Here is an 11,858-nt window from a genome sequence, read left to right on the forward strand (position 1 = left end):
TTTAGGATTAGTCTGTGAACAGTATACAAGGCTTGATACATACTACCAGACCAGACAGGCATGACTGGAGAGGAGGTGGGGGGGGGGGGGGGGGGTTGTCTTACCATTTATGCTCAGATGTACGCCGTTTTCATTCTCTGGCCTGTACCTGCAGAAAATGGCATCTTTTAACATGTTTGTCTTTACATAAGGCATGTCCAGCTGAGGAAAAGAGAGCCAACTGGGCTAATGGAACGCCTCACCACAAACTAAAGCAGAAATTCAATCAAATGTATTTATAAAGCCCTTTTTACATCAGCAGATGTCACCAAATGCTTATACAGAAACCCAGCCTAAAACCCCAAACAGCAAGCAATGCAGATGTAGAAGCAAATTGATAATAGGCATCTAAATGGTAATATAGCACGTGGTCTACATGATTTCTAAATATATATTTCCCCCCCTATAGGTTCCTACACAACGGTGCAGTGTTTACACAGAGCTTTAAGCTAAGAGCACGGTGGTAGTGACATACAGCAGCTAGACCAATAAAGTGCAAAGCACAGAGAGCAGTTAAGTCAACCAGCATTTACAGACTAATCCCAAAGTAGGTGGAGTGGAGAGGGAAAGGGGGGGGGGTGAGAGAGAGGGATGGAGAAAGGAGAGAGGGATGGAGTACAAAGGAGAGGTGCAGGTTGAGTGACACTGGTACCTGCATGGTGGTTCTGAAAGCCCACTCTAGTGAGGGCGGAGGGGTCGAATGGAGTTCTATGGGGGTCTGGAGAGGGAGGAGGGGAAGGGTGGTTATGGGTGGACGGGGCTGAAACGTTTCATGCATAATCCAGGTGAAACTAGCCACATGGTCAAAGTGGGGCCTCTTGATTGGTTATTTCTAGGGAAATGCGGCTATAGCTTTCCCAATACTGTGTGACAAGCATGGCACAACACCTGGTTCTGATTATGTCAGCATTACAGGGGCCTGTTTCAGAGTGACAAGACCTTTTATTGCTTGTGGTGCATGTATGTGTTAAAATGACTTAGGCTAGTGTGAGAGACGGACACAAGAGAGACCGCATGGAGAGTTTGTAAAGGACAAACTGAACACTCATCATCTCACAGAACAACAAATCGAGAGGAAAAGAGAGGGAGAGAGAGGGGGAGAGAAAGAGGGGAAAGAGAGGAAGGGAAAGGGGTTGGTTACCTGCAGCCGGTTCCTGGATCTTCTCCCTCTTCCGCTTCTTCTTCTTTCCCTAGAAAATATCGAGGTGAACGCTTAAAGTGTGGCTCCAGCACTCACCCTCCCTCCACCACGCTTAGTCCTGCTGCCGTTTGCCCTGTTCACTCATCCCCCGCCGGGCAGCCAACCAGCACCCCTCGCTCTCTGGGCCTGCAGCCAATCACCACGCTGGGATTGGTCAGAGGGGCTGACCGTCTTTACTCCCTGCCTATGAGAGCTGGCTGTCTCTGTCCTCTCCGCACCTGGCTTCAGTATAGTGTGCTCTCTAACAAACTATTAACATAGACATGTTTGGTAGGATCCATTCCAGAATGTTAGGTTTTGAACCCCATCCTTGCCTTCCAATCGGAGCAGGTAGCAAACTTGGCTGTCCTCTCCTCACCTGTATCAGTGTGTGTTCTCTAACAACCTATCATGAACAAAACAACATCCATCACCATACTTATATAAAGACTTCAAGTGTAGAAGCAACAGCAGCGTATGTAGTCTTTTTCAGTCTCCTAGTACCAAACATCAATATGTAATTAAAACATAAAAAATGCTAAATATTACTTGGGAGAGCTGGTCCTCGACTGATTACCATGGAGAGCGTCAGTCAACCCCCCTCCAGTGAGCACTGATCACTGAGCTCCACTGTGAGTAAGTGTGTATGGATTTATAGCTTATAGCCAAATCCCCTAGGGAGGGGGACTATAGGTAGAGATAGTGGCGTAACAGTCATTCTAGTCAAATATGAGCAGCACTTTGGTTTCCTGCTGCAAAGTCTACTAATCCACTTATTTATGATGAGCTAATCTGGGTTCCTCTCACACCGCTGTGGCAGACAGAGAGAGGAGAGAGGGAGGGAGGGGGAGGGGGGCAGGTGATGTGTACAGTAGTTATGACAGTGTGTGTGGTACAGTACTATGAAGGGCTTAGTTTATGTTGGAGGGGTGCTTGGTGTTAAGTGTGTGTTATGATGGAATGGATGTGTGCGAGCAAAGCTTCTCTCTATGAGACACATACAGTGGTAGAGGCCATCAGACCATGAGGTCATCCTCTACTTCCTGGCTTATTGCTTTAGCCTATCAGATCTGTCAACACCAATAGGGTAAGGGCTAGGAGTTGACATGGAAGGAGACTAAAGTCTGTACTGTGTTGTACTGGATTGTCCTGCCCTATACCGTCCTGTCCTGCAGTGTTTCCCCCAGCATGGTGTGGTGGCGGCGGGGCGACGGAGGCAGAAGGTGAGAGGTGCTGTGCGGGGCTGTCCAGAGAGGAGGCAGATGACCACTACAAAGAGCCCCTGTGGTGGTGGAGTGAAAGTGAGTGCTGGAGCCACACTTTTTAACAACGGCAGGCGCTAGCATACAGTCACATACACGGAACGGTCTCACACACACACACGGAACAGACACACACAGATGAACAGGACACTAACATAACAGGTGCCCTGACACACACACACACACACCCACCCCTTGTTGCTGTGCCATCTGAAAATCACACAGCAATCTACTCGTCACTCTAAGTGTCTACGCTCCTGGCAGGGGCATCAACTCTGTTTACATATCCAAGGCTTCCATGTTGATACGGAACATCAAAGACTGGCAGCACCATCACAGGCCACTATTCTCAGTGTCGTATAATACGGAGTCTCATACTACAATCCATTGTGCTGGTAATAATAGCATGGAATTAGAGTGCTATGAATTACACATTAGGCTGTAGCATAGCAGCTAAAAATGGACACCATTATCATGGAAACGGCTAATGTTTATTAGAATGTTGTAGCTAGCATTGTGTTAATAAAGCTAACAAAGAATACTAGCTACTGTCCTGAAATTCATAAACAACAATTAGCCTACATCAAAACTGAACAGGCCTGGGTACAAATAATATTTGAAATACTTGAAATATTTTAGTGGTGCCTGATCAAGCTTGACTGGCTAAATGTGACCAATGGAACAGCCCCAAAAGTGCAAACCCTGCTCATCTGGCACGTCAGGCAGACTCAAACAAACACTCAAAAGTAATTGAAAAATTTCAAATATTATTTGAACCCCGGTCAGAAAAATAAAATCACAGTTGACAAATCACACACACACACACACACACACACACACACACACACACAACTCTCCGCTGCCAATCTGTTTCCGTATGATACTTACATAATTATCTCTGGCAGACCAGCCTGGGTAGAGCTGCATGTGGAGCTGCCGTTCCTTGCGGGCTAATTCGTAATACTTAGCTTGCTCTTCTCTGGATAAAGCATGCCACTGTTTCAGTACGTGGAGGGAGGTTACAAAACAAGGAGAGAGAAAAAAAAAAAGGTACAACAGCACACAGTCAATTACTGGTATGCACTTTCATGTCCCCTCCAAAGACACGGGTGCTAGTGTTTTGGTGCAGAAAAACTATTCCTTTATAAAACGTACAAACGTTTGGTAAAAAAAAATTATAAAAAAGGGCGAACATGATGAAGAGATTAACATATGGGAAAGAGAGAAAAAAAAATACTTTGATTTCATATCAAAACACTGGTTCCAATTTAGTGGCGCTTTTGCTTCAAACTATGTCAGCGGGCAATTACTGAACAAAGGCCGCAAACGGAGCTTTGCTGTGGCTGGCTGCCCCAACCAAAAAGGCTTTGTGTTAAGGTTTTAAACATGTTCTAGCGGTCTCTTTCTCATTCAGTTTCTTTCTTTCTTCTACCCCAATTCTCAAAAAGGAACACATTGTCATTTCCAAACCACACTATTATTATCTACGGCAAGTTTTTATAAAAAGTCAATTTGGTTAAAACGTCCGCTAGTCAGTCAGGCAGAAAGTGGATCCGCCTGATGAGGGAAAGTAACAGGTTCGGACAAAGAGATGGTCATCATGATTAGTCCCTTGAAGGACCTTGATGTAGAAGAGTTGAAGGAAGATCTCAAACATAGAAAGAGAATCCATAGAAAGGGCTTGGAACCTCTAACCAGTCAACCCATTATGCCATCATTTGTATATGTATTTATTAGGGATCCCCATTAGCTGTTGTCAAGGCAGCAGCTACTCTTCCTGGGGTCCAAACACATTAAGGCACTTACATTACATATAAAACAAAAGATAAAACAGTACATCATATAACATTATTACACCACATCATTACACTCTCCATGATTTGCATGGGGAGACCCGCTCTATGGATTCCATTTCTATGATCTGGAAGCCCTCTAGCTGAACGAGAGATGCTGTCAGGTGGTTTTGGTTTACAGAAGAACCCAAAATGGTGGCTTATGGCCATTCCCCTAGCACACTACCCTGGCCATCACCATCACACTAAAGGTTTCAGACAAGGGGGTGGTTAACCGTTCTCCACCCCAGGTGGGGGTGCTCTAAACATGGGTTCTCCCCTTCACCATACGTACCCTCCGTCCCAGGATCTGGTTGATGGCGGCGCTCTCCTTGAGCGTGCACTCTGCCACCACGTTGGCCCTCATCTCCTTCATGTACAGCATGAAGGCGTTCAGCGGCTTCTTGATGTGGGGTCTCTTGGGCTCCTGCTCCTTCCTCTGGTCCTGGTGCTGAGGCTTCCTGGCAAAACAATTGGCGAGAAAAGAACAAGGGAGCGAGGTAAAGAAGGAGGAGGGAACAGCGGCGGTGATAAAAAAAGAAAAAGAGGGTTGCGATGGAGAAACTGGGCCTCCTGGAGTGTGAGAACAAACGGCGAGGGGTCTGTTTCGCCTCAGCCAATTGGGAGCGAGGGTGCGTGCGTGCAAGGGGTTTCCGCGATGCCAGGAGTCTTTAATCATGTACAGTCATACAGTCTTGGCGCTTTCAAGCGGAGAGAGCGATTACTTCACCAGTAATGGCAACCAAACCTTTCCCCCCCCAGCACACACACTGCCAATCGCTTAGTAGCCCCAGCGGCACAGGACCTTGATGTGTGTCTGTGTGCGTCTCTGTGTGTGTGTGTGTGTGTCTGTTGGTATGCATGTTGTGATGCCAGGGGCCAAATGATGCGTGGTGGGGCCCTTATCAGCTCTGTGAGGCCCTTGTTGCTTATCTACTCACATCAAGGTGATAGGAGGGAGGGGAGGTTGGACTGCTGCGTTGTTGGGACATGTGGTTGAGTCACCAAATACCTGGAAGTATCCTGAACTCTGAATGTGCTGCTAATACCATGAGGAGGAGTAGAATAGTGAGGTGTGTTTTGGTAGGAACGTGTGTTTTCAGTGTAACAGGGGAGAGGGAGGCGTGAGTGTTTGTTTGATCTACACTCTACTCACGGCTGGCCCTGTGTGAAGCGGACCCAGAAAGGGCCACTGTTTGGGGGACTCACATGTGCATCAGGTCGTTGTCGTGCTGGGGCTCGTGTTTGACCTGGGGGTTGACGATGGCCGGGTGGGGGATCCCTGTGGCGTGAGGGCCTGGGGGACCCGGGACCATGTGGTGTGAGAACCTGGAACAAGAACCCATGCATTAACTTTAGAACCTCGTCCTCTCTCTCCCCAACATACTCACACTAGGTGAAATAAGAGTTAATAGATATTCAACGAAAATACAGGAGGGGGGAGGTTTGAGGAAAGTACAGGAGGAAATCATCTGGGTCCAAAGCCTCTCCTGTCTATACCAGCACTGTCCTGACACATACCAACCAGAAAAGGGGGAGAGAGAGGAAGATAAATGAGAAGGAAAGAGAGATCCAGAGTGAGGCCTCATACGAGAGCTACTAACATAGTGCAGCTCAGAGGGAGCCGCTGACACAGGGCGCCTTTTGAGCAGCTAAATAGACAGATGAATATGCGAGAGCACATATGGGGCGGTCCGATGGACTGGCCTGTTTGACATGTGCTGGGCACAGAGAGAACCAGTGTGGTTCACAGCCCTAATGAGAGAGTCCAGGGCCTGGATTTCCCCTCTGTGTGCCTGTCTGTCTGTAGGATCATCCTTCTCAATGGATCCACATGTACAGTACTGTATATAGTTTGTCTCAATCTTCACCTGTTGAATGGGTGGTTGTGTGTGTGTCATCCTAAACGTACCATCCCAGTGGGGGCGTGATCTGTCCCACTCCTCCAGGGGAGAGGGGGTAGAAGTTGGTCATGTCCGGCCCGGGGTGATGGCGCTGCATGCCTGTAGAGAGACAGGATGAGTGGTACTGTCCTGTATGAGAAGGAACAGAACATGCATTCAATGACCCGACCATGAAGATAACACGTTGTTGAAACGTTGTTCCATAGAGTGTTTTTACCATATTGTTGTTGATACCGTACATTATTTGGTAGAACATATAATATAACCGTGAATGAAGGGTAACCACCCAATGATATTCCAGCATCTTTGAATGGTTTGATCCTGCATGTCACTGACATGACAAGGACATCTGTGCCATGCGGTGTTGGAATTCAGTGTATGAACTGTACGTGTGTGTGGCGGTGTGCCAAGTGTGTATTATTATAATAATAGACACAGAAAGGTTCACATTTGCCCCCATGTAGCCCTCCAGTCCGTCTCTCTAGAAGTGGATCAGTGTTCATTAAGGCCCGTCTCTCTGTGCTTCTTGTAACGCTCCCTGCAGACAGCATTCACTGGGGCTCTGTACTGTCACTGGCTCCTCAACACAGCTAAGCTCTCCCGCTCTTCATCAACGCTAGGCCTCTTGGGCTTCAAGGTCAAGGACTCTCAGCCTCCCTCCGCTTGTTGTGGAGGCTGGAGAGAAGTTAAACTGGAATGGAGGGACGGAGAGAGGGAAGAGGGGAGGGTGAAGGAAATGAAGGTCCCTAGTAAATGGATATGTCAGACTGGGAGCTATAGTGAAGGTGTGCTGTGTAGGCCCGTGTAGAAGGCCCTGCAGTGACATACACACACACAGAGAGAGACAGAGCGAGACAGACACAGAGGAGAGACAGAGACAGAAGAGAGACAGAGACAGAAGAGAGACAGACACAGAGGAGAGACAGACACAGAGGAGAGAGACACAGAAGAGAGACAGACAGAAGAGAGAGAGACAGACAGAAGAAAAGGCAAGTGCCTCCAGATTAACACCATCTCCTAATCCCAGATGGATCCAGGCTTTTCTCCCTCACCCCTTCTCTCCATCCCCCTCCCTCTTTCTTCTCAGGCTGCAGTCTAAAAGGGGTCTAACTCCCTCAGAGGGGCAGAGAGAGGAGGCTTATCTCCAAAGCCACTGTAGCAACGCTGGATTCCAGCACCCCCAGCCCACTTATTCACCACCCCAGTCTCAGGGTGCTCTGTAGGGCACTAGGGAGGGATGGGAGGAAAGGGAGGGAGTGAAAGGAAGGGGAGAGTGAGAGAGAGGAATGGGAGATGTAAGGAGCAAAGGGTGGAGGGAAAGTGAGAAGGATAGGAAAGTCAGGAGGGAAGGGAGAGAGATGGAGACGGAGGGAGGGGAGCTCAGTGTTAACACCAACTCAAAGCACTAAAAAGGTGTGTAATTACTCGCTAACATCAACACGCTTCACACCATTTTACCCTCCTAGCCTTGCTTCTCAGAAAACACTACCTCAAACATTTTCATACCCTTATCCAAATCTAGACATACCTTGTATTCCAATATATGATCTCATATTAAAATATTATATTTTAAGTGTTTCATTTTTTCATTGTAAATTACAATGTGAAGTCTGAAATCTACATGTTCAAAGGGCTCTGGAGTTCGACCTTCGATCCGGCGTTACCGCCCGGCACATATTAGAGCTTATTAGGGCCCATAATGAGAACATCCATGATTTTTAAAAATGATTAATGAGAAGATCAAAGTCCTGATCCCGCTATGGAGTGTAGCGAGCCGAGTGGCTGATGAAAAAAAAAATATATGACACAGAGAACGAATAGGCAAAAGTGTGATAGAAAGAGCGAGAGAAAGAGAGATGGATAGAGACTGCCTTCGCTTCCCTACATATCTTTAGCTCTTTTACAGTATCTAGGTCTGGAAATGCCAGGGGACTTAATGTATAGCTAATTCATCTAGCAGATCTCTTCTACATGGACCAGTCCAGGCTATGGGAGTGTGTGGATCGATTTAAACTCAGATCTCCTCCAGCGGTTTCTTCATATAACTCCATTCTCTGCTATGTTTATCATCAACCCTCATACTCAATCCCTGGGGACTACTCACACCAAAATGTATGAGGACTGTAAGTGAGGACCAAAATGTAAAAACGGAGCACTCTGGAAAGCATTATTGTAAAGAAATCCTGTAGCTACAAGGGAAGTGAATGACTTTCTGGAGCAAATGTAGGCTTTCAAATGTGAGTTCCCACTAAATCCCCTATTCAGTTGTCCTGCTGTGTACAGGTACATAAGATCACTACGATGTCTGGATGGATCTGGTGTACGGTGGCCATATTGGATTATTTACTCAACTGCCTCGTCATCACACATCGCATCCTGTCTGGTCTGCCTCCTGCTTTTAAGTGGAGGGGGGGGGGGCTGTTGCGTTGCAGCCGGAAGGAAGAGGGGAGGAGAAGAGGGGAGGGGAGTGCATATGGAGGGCCGGGGCCAGACCAGTACAAGGCCTATGAACCTCTGCCAAAGTCTCACCCTGACCGTGCCTGGGCTTTCCAACTGCCTTTGTGCTCTAGCGCCTGTCAGGGATTTTACCTTGACGTTTTTTACCCAGACAGACAGAAAGAGAGAGCGAGAGAAAGAGTGTCAGATATAGGGTGACGAATGGAGGGAGGAAAATGAAGAGAGAAAGAGGTTTTCAGCAGTGCGGTAAAGCCGACTGCCTTGCCTTGTCTGAGGAGCTGTCTGCTTTATGCAGGTAGGTGGGGAGATGCAGTACGCCGTGTGGAGGAATGTGTTCTAGTTTTCTTTCTCTGAGACAGATCGTCACCTAACCACCTTGTGTAGGTGGTTGGGTGAACTTATGTTACATTTCCCTCAGAGGAATAGCTTTGGCTTCATGCCTCTGTGGAGATGGGTAGTGATGAACACAGTGTGATGTGAATATCTTTACTACACAGAACAAAAATATAAAAAACGCAATATGCAACAATTTCAAAGATTTTACTGATTTACAGTTCATTTTAGGAAATCAGTCAATTGAAATAAATTCATTAGGCCCTAAACTATGGATTTCACATGACTGGGAATACAGATATGCATTTGTTGGTCACAGATACCTTAAAAAAAAAAGTAGGGGCATGGATCAGAAAACTAGTCAGTATCTGGTGTGACCCCCATTTGCCTCATGCAGTTCGACACCTCTCCTTTGCATAGAGTTGATCAGGCTGTTGATTGTAGCCTGTGGAATGTTCACCCAGTCCTCATCAATGGCTGTGTGAAGTTGCTGGATATCGGCAAGGAACTGGAACACGCTGTCATTCACGTCAATCCAGAGCATCCCGAACATGCTCTTTTGGGTGATATGTCTGGTGAGTATGCAGGCCATGGAAGAACTGGGACATTTTCAGCTTCCAGGAATTGTGTACAGATCCTTGCGATATGGGGCCATGCATCATCATGCTGAAACATGAGGTGATGGCGGCGGTTGAATGGCACGACAATGGGCCTCAGGATCTTGTCACAGTATCTCTGTGCATTCAAATTGCCATCGATAAAATGCAACTGTGTTCGATGTCCGTAGCTTATGCCTGTCCATACCATAACCCCACCGCCACCATGGGGCACACACGTTGACGTCAGCAAACCGCTCGCCCACACGACGCCATACATGTAGTCTGCCATCTGCCCGATACAGATGAACCGGGATTCATCTGTGAAGAGCACACTTCTCCAGCGTGCCAGTGGCCATCGAAGGTGAACATTTGCCCACTGAAGTTGGTTCCAATGCAGAACTGCATGAGCTTCTCTGAGACGGTTTCTGACAATTCTTCGGTTGTGCAAACCCACAGTTTCATCAGCTGTCCGGGTGGCTGGTCTCAGACGATCCCGCGGGTGAAGAAGCCGGATGTGGTCTGCTATTGTGAGGCTGGTTGGACGTTCTGCCAAATTCTCTAAAACGACGTTGGAGGCGACTTATGCTAGAGAAATGAACATTGAATTCTCTGGCAACAGCTCTGGTGGACATTCCTGCAGTCAGCATGCCAATCGCATGCTCCCTCAAAACATGAGACATCTACCGGTCAAAAGTTTTAGAACACCTAGTTACTCATTCAAGGGTTTTTCTTTATTTTTACTATTTTTTAAATTGTAGAATCATAGTGAAGACATCAAAACTATGAAATAACACATATGGAATCATGTAGTAACCAACAAAGTGTTAAACAAATCAAAATAATGAGATTCTTCAAATAGCCACCCTTTGCCTTGATGACAGCTTTGCACACTCTTGGCATCCTCTCAACCAGCTTCATGAGGTAGTCACCTGGAATGCATTTCAATTAACAGGTGTGCCTTCTTAAAAAGTTAATTTGTGGAATTTATTTCCTTCTTAATGTGTTTGAGCCAATCAGTTGTGTTGTGACAAAGTAGGGGGGGTATACAGAAGATAGCCCTATTTGGTAAAAGACCACGTCCATATTATGGGAAGAACAGCTCAAATAAGCAAAGAGAAATGACAGTCCATCATTACTTTAAGACATGAAGGTCAGTCAATACGGAAAACTTCAAGAACTTAGAAAGTTTCTTCAAGTGCAGTTGCAAAAACCATCAAGCGCTATGATGAAACTGGCTCTCATGAGGACCGCCACAGGAATGGAAGACCCAGAGTTACCTCTGCTGCAGAGGATAAGTTCATTAGAGTTACCAGCCTCAGAAATTGCAGCCCAAATAAATGCTTCAGAGTTCAAGTAACAGACACATCTCACCATCAACTGTTCAGAGGGGACTGTGTGAATCAGGCCTTCATGGTTGAATTGCTGCAAAGAAACCACTACTAAAGGACACCAATAAGAAGAGACCTGCTTGGGCCAAGAAACACGAGCAATGGAGTCCAAATTGGAGATTTTTGGTTCCAACCGCCGTGTCTTTGTGAGATGCAGTGTGGGTGAACGGATTATCTCTGCATGTGTAGTTACCACCATAAAGCATGGAGGAGGTGTTATGGTGTGGGGGTGCTTTGCTGGTGACACGGTCTGTGATTTATTTAGAATTCAAGGCACACTTAACCAGCATGTCTACCACAGCATTCTGCAGCGATACGCCATCCAATCTGGTTTGTGCTTAGTGGGACTATCATGGTTAATGATGTCCACTGGTTTAGTGATTTGAGTGGAGCGGGGCATTGCCTACCTTGTTTGGGGTTGACATCCTGGGGGTGGTGTCCGGAGTGGGGTCCCGGGGCGAAGTGTTCGTCGCTATACGTGATGAGAGGGGTGAGTGGATGGACCGCATGCGACGGCTGCACCACCGGAACCTTATTGGACTGGAGAGGGGGGAGAGAGAGAAGCACGTTAGATAAGGCATTACATTACCTTTCCTCAAGTCAGTTAGCAGCTAGCATTTCCAGAGTTTTCCAGCGCTAAATCAAGTCCCGGCCCTCTCTCAAATGACAAGGGTACGGCCGTTTGGGGATTTGTGTAGCACACACACACACACAAAGGAGCTGGTAAGATGAAAGAGCCGGTGCAGTCACAATTTTCCTGTTTTTAATTATATTTCCATGAGGTCGAAATTAGACTCTGAAATTGTGAAAATTATAATGCCCTTTTAGTGTAAGAGATTTTGGAGGGGAGGAAAAACACCTGTA

The 11,858-nt window shown here is 46.9% G+C and overlaps 1 pseudogene across 1 annotated transcript; it reads right to left on the reverse strand.

The window, feature by feature from the left end:
* Window positions 1–113: 113 nt before the first annotated feature.
* LOC311109972 (lymphoid enhancer-binding factor 1-like) lies at window positions 114–11,575 on the reverse strand (annotated as a pseudogene). Its single transcript has 8 exons — window positions 11,402–11,575; window positions 6,226–6,346; window positions 5,523–5,642; window positions 4,609–4,774; window positions 3,370–3,477; window positions 1,181–1,229; window positions 692–757; window positions 114–148 (listed from the first exon to the last, which is right to left on the reverse strand). The product of its transcript is annotated as a lymphoid enhancer-binding factor 1-like (transcript).
* Between the last annotated feature and the right edge of the window lie 283 nt (window positions 11,576–11,858).

This window comes from Coregonus lavaretus (assembly GCF_964263955.1).
Source record: "Coregonus lavaretus genome assembly, contig: SUPER_35_unloc_1, whole genome shotgun sequence".
NCBI lineage: Eukaryota > Metazoa > Chordata > Actinopteri > Salmoniformes > Salmonidae > Coregonus > Coregonus lavaretus.